This window comes from Scylla paramamosain, unplaced genomic scaffold (genome assembly GCF_035594125.1).
Source record: "Scylla paramamosain isolate STU-SP2022 unplaced genomic scaffold, ASM3559412v1 Contig31, whole genome shotgun sequence".
NCBI classification, from domain to species: domain Eukaryota; kingdom Metazoa; phylum Arthropoda; class Malacostraca; order Decapoda; family Portunidae; genus Scylla; species Scylla paramamosain.
Genome location: NW_026973696.1, coordinates 722,501 through 735,000, shown reverse-complemented (window position 1 = coordinate 735,000; position 12,500 = coordinate 722,501). Strand labels below are relative to the sequence as shown.

General features: G+C 38.4%; 2 long non-coding RNA genes across 9 annotated transcripts; one reads left to right on the top strand and one right to left on the bottom strand.

Moving 5' to 3' along the window:
• Window positions 1-5,850: 5,850 nt before the first annotated feature.
• Window positions 5,851-10,936, bottom strand: LOC135097738 (uncharacterized). Of its 8 annotated transcripts, none has more exons than XR_010266105.1 (9): window positions 10,828-10,936; window positions 9,743-9,916; window positions 9,591-9,670; window positions 9,391-9,420; window positions 8,414-8,772; window positions 7,857-7,914; window positions 7,111-7,173; window positions 6,496-6,571; window positions 5,851-6,209 (listed from the first exon to the last, which is right to left on the bottom strand). It is a non-coding gene; the product is annotated as an uncharacterized LOC135097738 (long non-coding RNA). The 8 variants fall into 8 exon arrangements; XR_010266106.1 differs by having other exon boundaries at window positions 9,618-9,670; XR_010266107.1 differs by having other exon boundaries at window positions 9,618-9,716; window positions 9,769-9,916.
• Window positions 6,205-7,230, top strand: LOC135097739 (uncharacterized). Its single transcript, XR_010266108.1, has 2 exons — window positions 6,205-6,366; window positions 6,401-7,230. It is a non-coding gene; the product is annotated as an uncharacterized LOC135097739 (long non-coding RNA).
• Window positions 10,937-12,500: the final 1,564 nt, after the last annotated feature.

The window sequence follows — 12,500 nt, the reverse complement described above, 5'->3', positions numbered from 1 at the left end:
AAAAACAATAAAAATAATTAACAACAACGTAATGCAACTTAAAAATCACAGTAGAAAGGAAAATAAACAAAAAAATAACAATAACAAATTCATCTCGACATTTACGGCTCGTGTTGGCGGCTGAGTGACAGGTGTGAGTACCAGTCCATTTATTTCGCCAAATATCTCTGTTAATATCAACTATCACGTGTTCCTGGTGTTGTCTAATGGTAGCCTAATACTTCCCCTCCCTGTGCTGTGTTGGTGGTGAAGAAAATAAGAAGAGAAATAGAGAAAAATAAAGTTTGTTGTGGTTTGTTTACTTCAGAGAGAGAGAGAGAGAGAGAGAGAGAGCGGGTTACCTGTCAGTACGTAGGAATTTTGCAAGATTTGACGAAATGACTCGATATTCCTTAATTTTTATGCGTAAACACTGTGTTGTGCCGCGCCATGACGAGTGTTGCGTGCGAGAAGATCACAAAGAGAACATGAAGACGATTTAAACAAGTTATAATAGTATTTTCTTTAATTAACGAAGTAGTCATGATTAAATTAGATTACGTTAAGTTTAGTGAGGCTAGGTGAAAAATTACATGCCAATCAGTTATAATCTCAAGTTTATTTCCTTTTATTAACGGAATATTCATAGTTAAATTAGATTACGTTAAGTTTAGATACGTAAGCTTAGATTAGGTTGAGAAATAACAGGTAGGGAAGATTTTTTTTTCTTTTTTAACGAGTTATTGATGAATAGGCAAGATTAAGCTTAGGTTCATGTATGTTTGATTAATTACTCGTCTTTGTCACTGTGAGAGAGAGAGAGAGAGAGAGAGAGAGAGAGAGAGAGAGAGAGAGAGAGAGAGAGAGAGAGAGAGAATTATTGTATTATTATTTGTTTCCTTCCTTGTCACTGATCTTCACTATTAATATCAGTCTTACTCATCCACACCCTCTACTACTACTACTACTACTACTACTACTACTACTACTACTACTACTACTACTACCACCACTATTACTACTACCACTATTACTACTGCTACTCAAATTTCTCGTCTTCCTCCTCCTCCTCCTCCTCCTGCTACTACTACTACTACTACTACTACTACTACTACTACTACTACTACTACTACTACCACCACCACCACTATTACTACTACCACTATTACTACTGCTACTCAAATTTCTCGTCTTCCTCCTCCTCCTCCTCCTCCTGCTACTACTACTACTACTACTACTACTACTACTACTACTACTACTACTACTATCACCTTTATATTTTGGGAGAGTTTGTCTATAAAATCCGTTTTCTTTCTCTACCTTGCTTTAAAGAGAGAGAGAGAGAGAGAGAGAGAGAGAGAGAGAGAGAGAGAGAGAGAGAGAGAGAGAGAGAGAGAGAGAATGAATGACCTAAACGCTCTCTCTCTCTCTCTCTCTCTCTCTCTCTCTCTCTCTCTCTCTCTCTCTCTCTCTCTCTCTCTCTCTCTCTCTCTCTCTCTCTCTCTCTCTCTCTCTCTCTCTCTCTCTCTCTCTCTCTCTCTCTCTCTCTCTCTCTCTCTCTCTCTCATATAAAAATCCCTGAATCATCTTCCCCTCCTCCTCCTCCTCCTCCTCCTCCTCCTCCTCCTCCTCCTCCTCCTCCTGGAAATCTGGAAGACCCTCTGGAAGACCTTGAGGAAGACTGGAGGAGGAGGAGGAGGAGGAGATGAAGGTCACAGAGAGAGAGAGAGAGAGAGAGAGAGAGAGAGAGAGAGAGAGAGAGAGAGAGAGAGAGAGTCAGTCCTCGGTTATTCATACTCTCTCTCTCTCTCTCTCTCTCTCTCTCTCTCTCTCTCTCTCTCTCTCTCTCTCTCTCTCTCTCTCTCTCCGTTTCTCCTTTTTCTTTCTCTTATTATTATTTCTTGTACTACTATTACTACTTCTACTACTACAACTACTACTACTACTACTACTACTACTACTACTACTACTACTACTACTACTACTACTACTACTACTACTACTATTAATTATGGAGAGAAGTATCCTCCCCTCTCCTTCCCAGAATAGACTCTTCCTTCCTCCTCCTCCTCCTCCTCCTCCTCCTCTATACTCGTTTTCCTTCAGAGAGAGAGAGAGCAGTGGTCACTTTTCACGTCCTGAGCGTTGATTGGTTGCCCTCGTGACCCCGACTGGCTAGAGTGAATCTGATAGGTCGAGAGGAAAGAGACTGTAGAACGAGAACCAATCAGTGAGCTAGGATTGTGTTTAGTCCCGCCCCCTTGTGTGTGTGTGTGTGTGTGTGTGTGTGTGAGAGAGAGAGAGAGAGAGAGAGAGAGAGAGAGAGAGAGAGAGAGAGAGAGAGAGATAATTATATTGTTATTATTATTATTATTATTACTATTATTATTATTATTATTATTATTATTATTATTATTAATGCTGTTGTTTACTACTACTACTACTACTACTACTACTACTACTACTACTACTACTACTACTACTACTACTACTACTACTACTACTACTACTACTCTCTGCTCTCTATACCACCACCAGCATCTCTCTCTCTCTCTCTCTCTCTCTCTCTCTCTCTCTCTCTCTCTCTCTCTCTATAAGGCAAGTCCACTCCAGCAAAAGGGGAGGTGTGTCTCAATGTGTTCATTAAAATCACTCGTAAAATTAATGAATCTTGTAAACATATGAACTTTATTTAATGTTTTAGAAGAAATATATAGAAAAAAGTGAAGGAAATTAGTACATTGAACATATGACGTGATATTGTAACTGTCTGGTGATCTGAAGGCTTGTAAACAACACTGAATATTGTACACAGTGGTTCGGCTTTTAATCACGGGGACAGTTAGGCTAGCAAAATGAAAAGGGTTATTATTATTATTATTATTATTATTATTATTATTATTATTATTATTATTATTATTATTATTGTTTGTTTGTTTGTTTGTTTGTGTTGTTTGTTGTTGTTGTTGTTCTTTTTCCTCCTCTTCTTTTTCGTTATCCTCCTCCTCCTCTTCTTCTTCTTCTTCTTCTTCTTCTTCTTCTTCTTCTTCTTCTTCTTCTTCTTTTTAATCACCATCATCATCATTACTACTACTACTACTACTACTACTACTACTACTACTACTACTACTACTACTACTACTACTACTACTACTACTACTATGAGAGAAAGAAAATGAAGGAAGGAGGAGGAGGAGGAGGAGGACGAGAAGAAGAAGAAGAAGAAGAAGAAGAAGAAGAAGAAGAAGAAGAAGAAGAAGAAACTAATCTATTATAATTTTCATATCCTCTCTCTCTCTCTCTCTCTCTCTCTCTCTCTCTCTCTCTCTCTCTCTCTCTCTCTCTCTCTCTCTCTCTCTCTCTCTCACTTTCCTTCACCCTTCACCGTTAGAGAAAGAGAGAAAACTTTACCTCCACCAGCTTTCTCTCCCTCTCTCTCTCCCATTTCTCCTCCTCTCTCCCTTCATCTCTCACTCTCTCTTCCTCTCCCTCTCTCCTTGACGTGCCTTTCACTTTCTCTTTCTCACTTCCCCGGTTTCACTTTCTCTCTCTCTCTCTCTCTCTCTCTCTCTCTCTCTCTCTCTCTCTCTCTCTCTCTCTCTCTCTCAGTAAGTGTTTAGAAGGGGATGAAAATTCTCTCTTTTGCTTTAATTTTCAGAGAGAGAGAGAGAGAGAGAGAGAGAGAGAGAGAGAGAGAGAGAGAGAGAGAGAGAGAGAGAGAGAGAGAAAGTAGAAGGAGGAATGTCAAGGCTAAGGATGGGGAGAAAATCTCTCTCTCTCTCTCTCTCTCTCTCTCTCTCTCTCTCTCTCTCTCTCTCTCTCTCTCTCTCTCTCTCTCTCTCTCTCTCTCTCAAGACGCGTCCATTCCTAACCCCTGTGATGGTCCTCTCTCTCTCTCTCTCTCTCTCTCTCTCTCTCTCTCTCTCTCTCTCTCTCTCTCTCTCTCTCTCTCTCTCATCTCAGTCTCAGATATTGGAGTTTATATAATTTCTCCCTACAATATACGTGAGAGAGAGAGAGAGAGAGAGAGAGAGAGAGAGAGAGAGAGAGAGAGAGAGAGAGAGAGAATATTGACTCCCCTGTGAGAGAGAATGGATGCGCCCAAGAGAGAGAGAGAGAGAGAGAGAGAGAGAGAGAGAGAGAGAGAGAGAGAGAGAGAGAGAGAGAGAGAGAGAATTTCAACTCTTCCTCTTCATTTTAACCGCTTTTTCTCATTTTCCCCCTTCTCTCCCTTCATTTCCGCCTATTTCCTCTCATTTCTTATCTTCTATCGCTAATTGGTCGTCTAATTCACAAAATAATAGAATATTTATCAATGGAGTAGCCATGCTCCTTGTAGTATAATACTGCAATCTGATTGGCTACTAGTATGACGCAATGTTTGGAGTAAGATGCGACGCTCTGATTGGTCGGGATTAGCGGAATATATGTGGATTTATTCAGGTTTTCATGTTTGTTTACATGTTAAGCCCCGCCCCCTCAAGAGGAATGCCGCTTAGTGATTGGCTGGATTTCTTACACGGAATTTTGGTGGATATCCAGGTTTTCATTGTTTATTTTTGTTTTTCTCTTGTGTTTTATCAGTTTGTCTATTTCTATGTCGCATTTATTCATTTTCTCTTATTTTTCCTTCGTTTTTTCAATAGGAATAGTAATGAAAGATTTTATTTATGCTATTTTTATCTATTTTATTGTATTTAATTTTGTTATAGGGGAGAAAACAAGGTTTGGGCGAGTCCATTCTTCCTTCCAACATTCCTCCTCTTCCTCCTTCTATTACTACTACTACTACTACTACTACTACTACTACTACTACTACTACTACTACTACGACTACTACCACCACCACAACAATAACTACTACTACTACCACTACTACTACTACTGCTACTACTATTTCTTGTTGCAGAGAGAGAGAGAGAGAGAGAGAGAGAGAGAGAGAGAGAGAGAGAGAGAGAGAGATTGTGTGTATGGGCGTGTGTGTGTGTGTGTGTGTGTGTGTGTGTCGCCTCGTAGACAAGGACAGGATAACTCAGGGACACACACACACACAGACAGACACACACGCGGTCCTTGCTGTACGTATCTGTCCTTGTGTGTGTGTGTGTGTATGTGTGTATGTGTGTGTGTGTGTGTGTGTTTCAGTAGTACACACACATAATTGAATACCAACACACACACACACACACACACACAGAGAGAGAGAGAGAGAGAGAGAGAGAGAGAGAGAGAGAGAGCAGTTATCTTACGGCGCCTTCAACACAATATTCATCCATCCTCCTCCTCCTCCTCCAAGGTCACGTCTTCCTCCTCCTCCTCCTCCTCCTCCTTGTAAACAAAGAGCCTCGTTTTCTGTAAGAGTTCACGGGAGCATCAAAGAAAACGTATTATTATTATTATTATTATTATTATTTCGATTTATATACTCGTTTTTGTATTATTAGCTGGTAAACTATTCTTACTACTACTACTACTACTATTACTATTTTCTCACCTTCACTACCTCATTTATTATCTTCACTATTACTATCTTGTATAATCCACTATCGGCTATTACTACTATTTCAATCTCGTCTTTACTACTACTACTGCTAAGTCTCCTTTAATTCTTACTACTACTACTACTATTTCAATCGTTCCTACTACTACTACTAATAGTCATCTCTTTAATTCTTACTACTATCCCTGCTTATTACTATTTATCTAGTCCAGCTGCTTGTACTATCCTGGTACTATTACTATCATCTCTTCTATTGGTCATGTTCCTCTCCCTACCTCTATACTACTACTACTACTACTACTGCTGCTATTACTATTACTATTAATGAGTAAGTGTAGTTCTTTTAATGGAATAAAAATTAAAGATGAAAAAATAATGATAGTTTTATTTATTTTCGATGACAAACAGACAGACAGACACATTAAATAAATAAAATAGACTAAATTTGGGTCTTCCTCTTCCTCCTTCCTCTCTTCTTCCTTGTGTCCCTCCTCCTCCTCCTCTTCCTCTTCTTCCTTGTGTCCCTCCTCCTCCTCCTCTTCTTTCTCATGTCCCTCCTCCTCTTGTTCCTCGTGTCCCTCCTCCTCCTCCTCCTCCTTCCCCTCTTCTCTTCTTCTTCCTCCTCCTTTTGTGTTTCTTCCTTTTCTCTTCTTCCTTCATTTCCTTCACCTCTTCATCCTCCTCCTCCTCCTCTTCAGACAGACAGACAGACAGACAGACACACCAGTAACTGAAAGAGAAGAAAAACATTAATTATCTTGCCAGCAGTGTTTGTTTGTGTGTACGTGTGTGTGTCTTGTATCAGATTAAGTAGTGTATCATGGATCTCAAATAATGTAGGTAAGATATATCACATCATTTTAACAAACAAACAAACAAACAAACTGGTAGAGAGAGAGAGAGAGAGAGAGAGAGAGAGAGAGAGAGAGAGAGAGAGAAATTGAATATATAGATGGATAATTTGATACATACATACATACACACACTAGATTAAGATATTATTATTTTAAACGCACCTCTTCTTCCTCTTCCTCCTCCTCCTCTTCCTTATGGCCTTCCTCTGTGTGTCCTCTCCTCTTTCTGACACACAAACTGGAAGAGAGAGAATAAAATTAATAAAACCAATAAATAAATAAATAAATAAATAAATAAATAAATAAATAAATAAATAAATAAATAAATAAATAAACAAACAAACAAACAAAGCCAACCCTTTATCAACTAGGTGTTCAGACAAATGCCTCTTAGATCAGCTGCATACAGGTGACAGGTGTGGGTTGGGAGGGGCTGCCACAGAACGCAGCACTGCCCCCCCGCCCCCACACCCTCACCTGTATTCTGACTCGTCATCTGCTCATCCCCACACCTGTACGTCACTAATTAGACAGAATAACTACTTAATTTACCTGTACAAATGTTTAATTAATCCCTAGTCTTATAATTTAATCTGTAGAATTAACTGTGCAGTCTTAATTAACCTGTAAAATCTCTTAATTAACTTAATTAACTTTTAAAATACCTATAGAATTAACTGTATACTCTTAATTAACCTGAAATATCTCTTAATTAATTTATACAGCCTTAATTAACCTGTATAAATGATTAATTAACATGTAAAGGCTTCAACTCACCTGTACAGCACATAATTCACTTGTAAATGGCGGCCAGGTTAACGAGGTTCATATTTTCTTCAGCTGTGGAGGAAAGGTTTGGGAATCAGTGCTTGAGTGGTAAAGATCTCTCTCTCTCTCTCTCTCTCTCTCTCAGATTATTAAAACTATTTCTCTTATTTCTCTTTCTTTCTAATTTTTAATGTCATTTCTCTCAAATAACTAAAACCAATTAAAGAAACATCAACTCTCTCTCTCTCTCTCTCTCTCTCTCTCTCTCTCTCTCAGATTATTAAAGCTATTTCTCTTTCTTTCAAATTTCTAAAGTCATTTATCTCAAATAACTAAAACCAATTAAAGAAACATCAACTCTCTCTCTCTCTCTCTACACACACACACACAATGTACGTACAGCAATTCATGTGTGCGCCATCAGTACACGCGCACACACACACATTACTGTAAGTGTTCCTTGATCTGGCACGATTTCTAACACAGTGATCAAGAATTACACACACCATGTCTGTTTAACGTGCTGTGTGTGTGTGTGTGTGTGTGTGTGTGTGTGTGTGTGTGTGTGTGTGTGTGTGTGTGTGTGTGTGTGACTAGAGTAATATCTAAATACAAAAAGGAAGGAAGGAAGGAAGGAAGGAAGGAAGGAAGGGAGAGGAGGAAATAGAGAGAAGGACAAGAGGAATAAGACAACAACAATAATAATAATAATATAATAATAATAATAATAACAATAAAAACAATAATAAACTTACCAGTCTTTTAAAAGTGAAATAACTCTATTTTCTCTCTTCCTTCCATTGCTGAGTCAATCTGAGAGAGAGAGAGAGAGAGAGAGAGAGAGAGAGAGAGAGAGAGAGAGAGAGAGAGAGAGAGAGAGAGAGAGAGAGAATTACAAAAAACAATTAATTAGACACACAAAAATTTAAATTAGACAAACAAACAAACATATCCAATTTCCTATAGGCCTAATCAGATCTCAAATTATCTACAGCAGTGATTAGTGACGCCAATCTTCAGCGACTCATCCGAAAAAAATCATCCTAGTAGGCCTGGGTGACGGGTGACAGTGGTGGTGGTGGTGGTGGTAGTAAGAGATAGAGTTATAAAGAGTGATTGGTGATGGGAGACGAAGGTGGTGATGGTGGTGGTAGCGTAGGTAATTTAATAAAGAATAGATGGATGGATGAGAGAGAGAGAGAGAGAGAGAGAGAGAGAGAGAGAGAGAGAGAGAGAGAGAGAGAGAGAGAGAGAGAGAGAGAGAGAGATGAACGAAAAAAATAAAATAAAAATATTCAAATTATATCCTTACCAGTTCAATTTTGCTCCTCCTCCTCATCTTCTTCCTCTTCCTCTCCTCCTTGTCTTCTTCCTCTTCTTCCAAACACACTCCTCTCTTCCTCTTCTTTCACATTCTTCCTTATCCTCCTCCTCCTCGTCTTCCTCTTCTTCCAAATCACTCCTCTCTCTCTTCTCTTCCTCCTCTTTCATATTCTTCCTTGTCCTCCTCTTCTTCCAAACACACTCCTCTCTTCCTCTTCTTTCACATTCTTCCTTATCCTCCTCCTCCTCGTCTTCTTCCTCTTCTTCTAAACCACTCCTCTCTCTCTTCTCTTCCTCCTTTCATATTCTTCCTTGTCCTCCTCTTCCTTCCCCTTCATCTCCCCATCCCTGCAACACAACACAACACATTAGACACACACACACACACACACACACACACGTACAGACACTCATTGCCTCAGAGATCCGTAACTAAAGGTCTGTCAGTTCAAAATCAGTTTCGGGATAAGAAAGTCATCATGAATTGGGGTGTTGAGTGTGTTTGGAGGTGTTTGGGTGTATATTGGTGTATATTGGTGTGTTTTGAGTGTGTTTGGGTGTGTTTTGAGTGTTTTTGGGTGTATATTGGTGTGTTTTGAGTGTGTTTGGGTGTGTTTTGAGTGTGTTTGGGTGTATTTTGGTGTGTTTGGGTGTATATTGGTGTGTTTTGAGTGTTTGGGTGTGTTTCTGGTGTGTTTTGAGTGTGTTTCTGGTGTGTTTAGGTGAGTTTTGAGTGTGTTTGGGTGTTTTGAGTGTGTTTTGACTTTTTTGTGGTGCTTGGGTAAAATTTTGCAGTTTTTCAAGTGTTTTTTATGTCTGTTTTGATGTTTATTGGTGTTTTAAGTGAATTTAACTATGTTCTGATGAGTTTGATGTACTGCATGTAATAAATAAATAAATAAATAAATAAATAAACAAATAAATAAATATATATAATTCAAAACAGCAATACACAAAAATATTTACCTGTCTGTCGTCCAATGAGGTGCTCCTTCACTGTCACCCTGTTCCTCCCAGCCTCTGTCACCCTGTTCTTCTCAGCCTCCCTGTCACCCTGTTCTTCTCAGCCTCCCTGTCACCCTGTTCTTCTCAGCCTCCCTGTCATGTTCTCCCAGCCTCTTTGTCACCCTGTTCCTCTTAAGACTCCTCTGTCATGTTCTCCCAGCCTCTCTTGTCACCCTGTTCCTCCCAGCCTCTCTTGTCACCCTGTTCCTCTCAGCCTCCCTGTCACCCTGTTCTTCTCAGCCTCCCTGTCATGTTCTCCCAGCCTCTGTCACCCTGTTCCTCTCAGCCTCCCTGTCACCCTGCTCTTCTCAGCCTCCCTGTCACCCTGTTCTTCTCAGCCTCCCTGTCATGTTCTCCCAGCCTCTCTGTCACCCTGTTCCTCCCAGCCTCCCTGCCACCTGCTCCCCCAGCCTCCCTGTCACCCTGTTCCTCCTCTCCTTCCACTTATTTAGGAATTATTTAGCCACGTGGATCTCCAGGACCACATCTGAAAATACAATAAAATAATAATTAGTTAAAATGCAATCACTATTATATATAAATGACTGGTAATTATTTGTAGTTATATAAGGATGTTACATGTACCTTCGTGTGATTGAGTCAAGAATTACCTTGCCGGATACGATTATTTAAACTCCCCTGTAAGTGTTGAAGTCACAGAGAGAGAGAGAGAGAGAGAGAGAGAGAGAGAGAGAGAGAGAGAGAGAGAGAGAGAGAGAGAGAGAGAGAGAGAATTCTTACAAAGCCCTTTTCTGACATGTAAATTAAAGATACCTCTCTCTCTCTCTCTCTCTCTCTCTACAAACCTTCCCCTTCCAAGCCTTCCTATCACACACACACACACACACTCTCTCTCTCTCTCTCTCTATAGCCCAGGACAGGTTCACAACACGGCCAAATGAAGGCGTGCATGAGTTAATCTGGGCGCCTTGTTCTACCCTGTCCGAGAAACCCCTGCCACGCCATTAGGGGCGGGCAGGGGCTGTAACAGGGGATGAGGGGGGGGTAAAGATGAGCCACGTGGTCTGTGTGTGTGTATGTATGTATGTCTCTGCCGTTAGTAGAAGAAATAAGAAACAATATGAATGGGGAAAAGAGAGAGAGAGAGAGAGAGAGAGAGAGAGAGAGAGAGAGAGAGAGAGAGAGAGAGAGAGAGAGAGAGAGAGAGCCGACCACGTGGTATATTAAAATAAACAAAACCAACCAAAAAATCACAAAATAACCAAAAAAACCTACTTAAAAAACACACAAATTAAATAAAATCTTACGTAAAACTTGAATTTCTAGCAGAAATCCGATTACTTAAAAAAAAACACTTAAATAACAATAAATACCGAACCCTAACACTTATATCTCACTTAACACACTTATAACCTTCACTTCAGACCATTTACTAACCTTTAAGTTGGATATTTAAGGAGTTTTAAGGCGAAATAAGGGAGCGATGCTGAAGCGCGACCTTTTCCTTCCATGGCTTGCGAGAGAGTGGGCGAGCATCTAAAATGGCGGGTATATATAGGGATGGTCTTGATCTTGATCTTGATGCTTGAAGATTACATTTTTTTGGGTGTTTTCTTGGGTTTTTGAGGTTTTCCGTATATTTCTCTATATTTTTTTGGTGTAGGGTGTGTTTTTGGGTATTTAAAACTATATTGCAAGGGTTTTTTTGGTTTATTTGTGGATGTAAATGAAGATGTAAGAAGACGGCATGACAAGCTGGCGTCCTTAAAATAGATATATATTCTTTTATTCGTTTTCCTCGTCTTTTGATTGGTTTTCTGCATATTTTCTTGTTTCATTGCTTATTTAGGAATTTATTTTATTGTTTTGTTCCTCTGTTTCGTTTATTTCCGTATTTTATTTAAAATTTAATGACACGTGTTTTTCTCTTCTTTTCATGGTTTTCTGCGTGTTTAGCTTAATTTATTTATCATTTTAGAATTTATTTATTTTTTTTGTTCCTTTATATCGTTTATTTCCTCTGATTTCCGCTGTTTATATAAATTTTGTTAATGTTCATTAATATTTTTCCTTTTCTCATCTTTTAAGTAATTTTGGCATGTTTCTTTTATTTTATTAATCATTTAGGAATTTATTTTATTGTTTTCTGCCTTTATTTTGTTTATTTTTCTAGTTTATATAGATTTCGTTATCCTTTATCAATTTTTTCCTTATTTGTCATCTCCTAATTAATTTTCGTATCTTTTGTTGTGTTCTTGTTATTTTAAAGGTTACTTGAATGCTTATCTACCTATTTCATTTTTCATTCGTCTCTTTAGTCAGTTTATATTTGAAACCACTAATATACAAATTTATTTCAAGGGAATTCCTTATTCTTTTGCCTTTCTAAACTAATATTAATGTTTTTATATATTTTTCATGCTATTTTCTGAGTTTATTTAACGCCCAGAGTGTTTAGTTAAGAATTAATAGATTTTAAATACGAGGAAATCTAAATTATTTGAAGGGAGAATCCTCTCTTACTTATTTCGTATTTATTCACTTATTATTCACTCACCCAGTTACTTAATACGTTCAACTTATACATAAATCAATAAAGTAACTGCAATACAACATACACAAATACAACGCATCCTGTTTTTTTGTATATAAGTGTTTTTGTTGTCAGCAGTGAGAAAGTGTTCCCCTAAAACTCAAAATGGATTCGTCCGGGGTCAGTGCTCTCTCTCTCTCTCTCTCTCTCTCTCTCTCTCTCTCTCTCTCTCTCTCTCTCTCTCTCTCTCTCTCTCTCTCTCTCTCGGTGGCGTGGAGAGATGCTGGGAAATGGAGAAAAGGAGATAAAAAGGATATGAATAAGAGAACAGAAGAGAAATTTATAATTGAGAAGAGAGAATAAAAAAAATTGTGAATCCTTAAAAATATTGACGTTTTCTTATTTTACGTTTTCTATACCAACAACAACAACAACAACAACAATAACAACAACTACTACTACTACTACTACTACTACTACTACTACTACTACTACTACTACTACTACTACTAATAATAATAATAATAATAATAATAATAATAATAATAATAATAACAGTAATAATAATAATAAGACG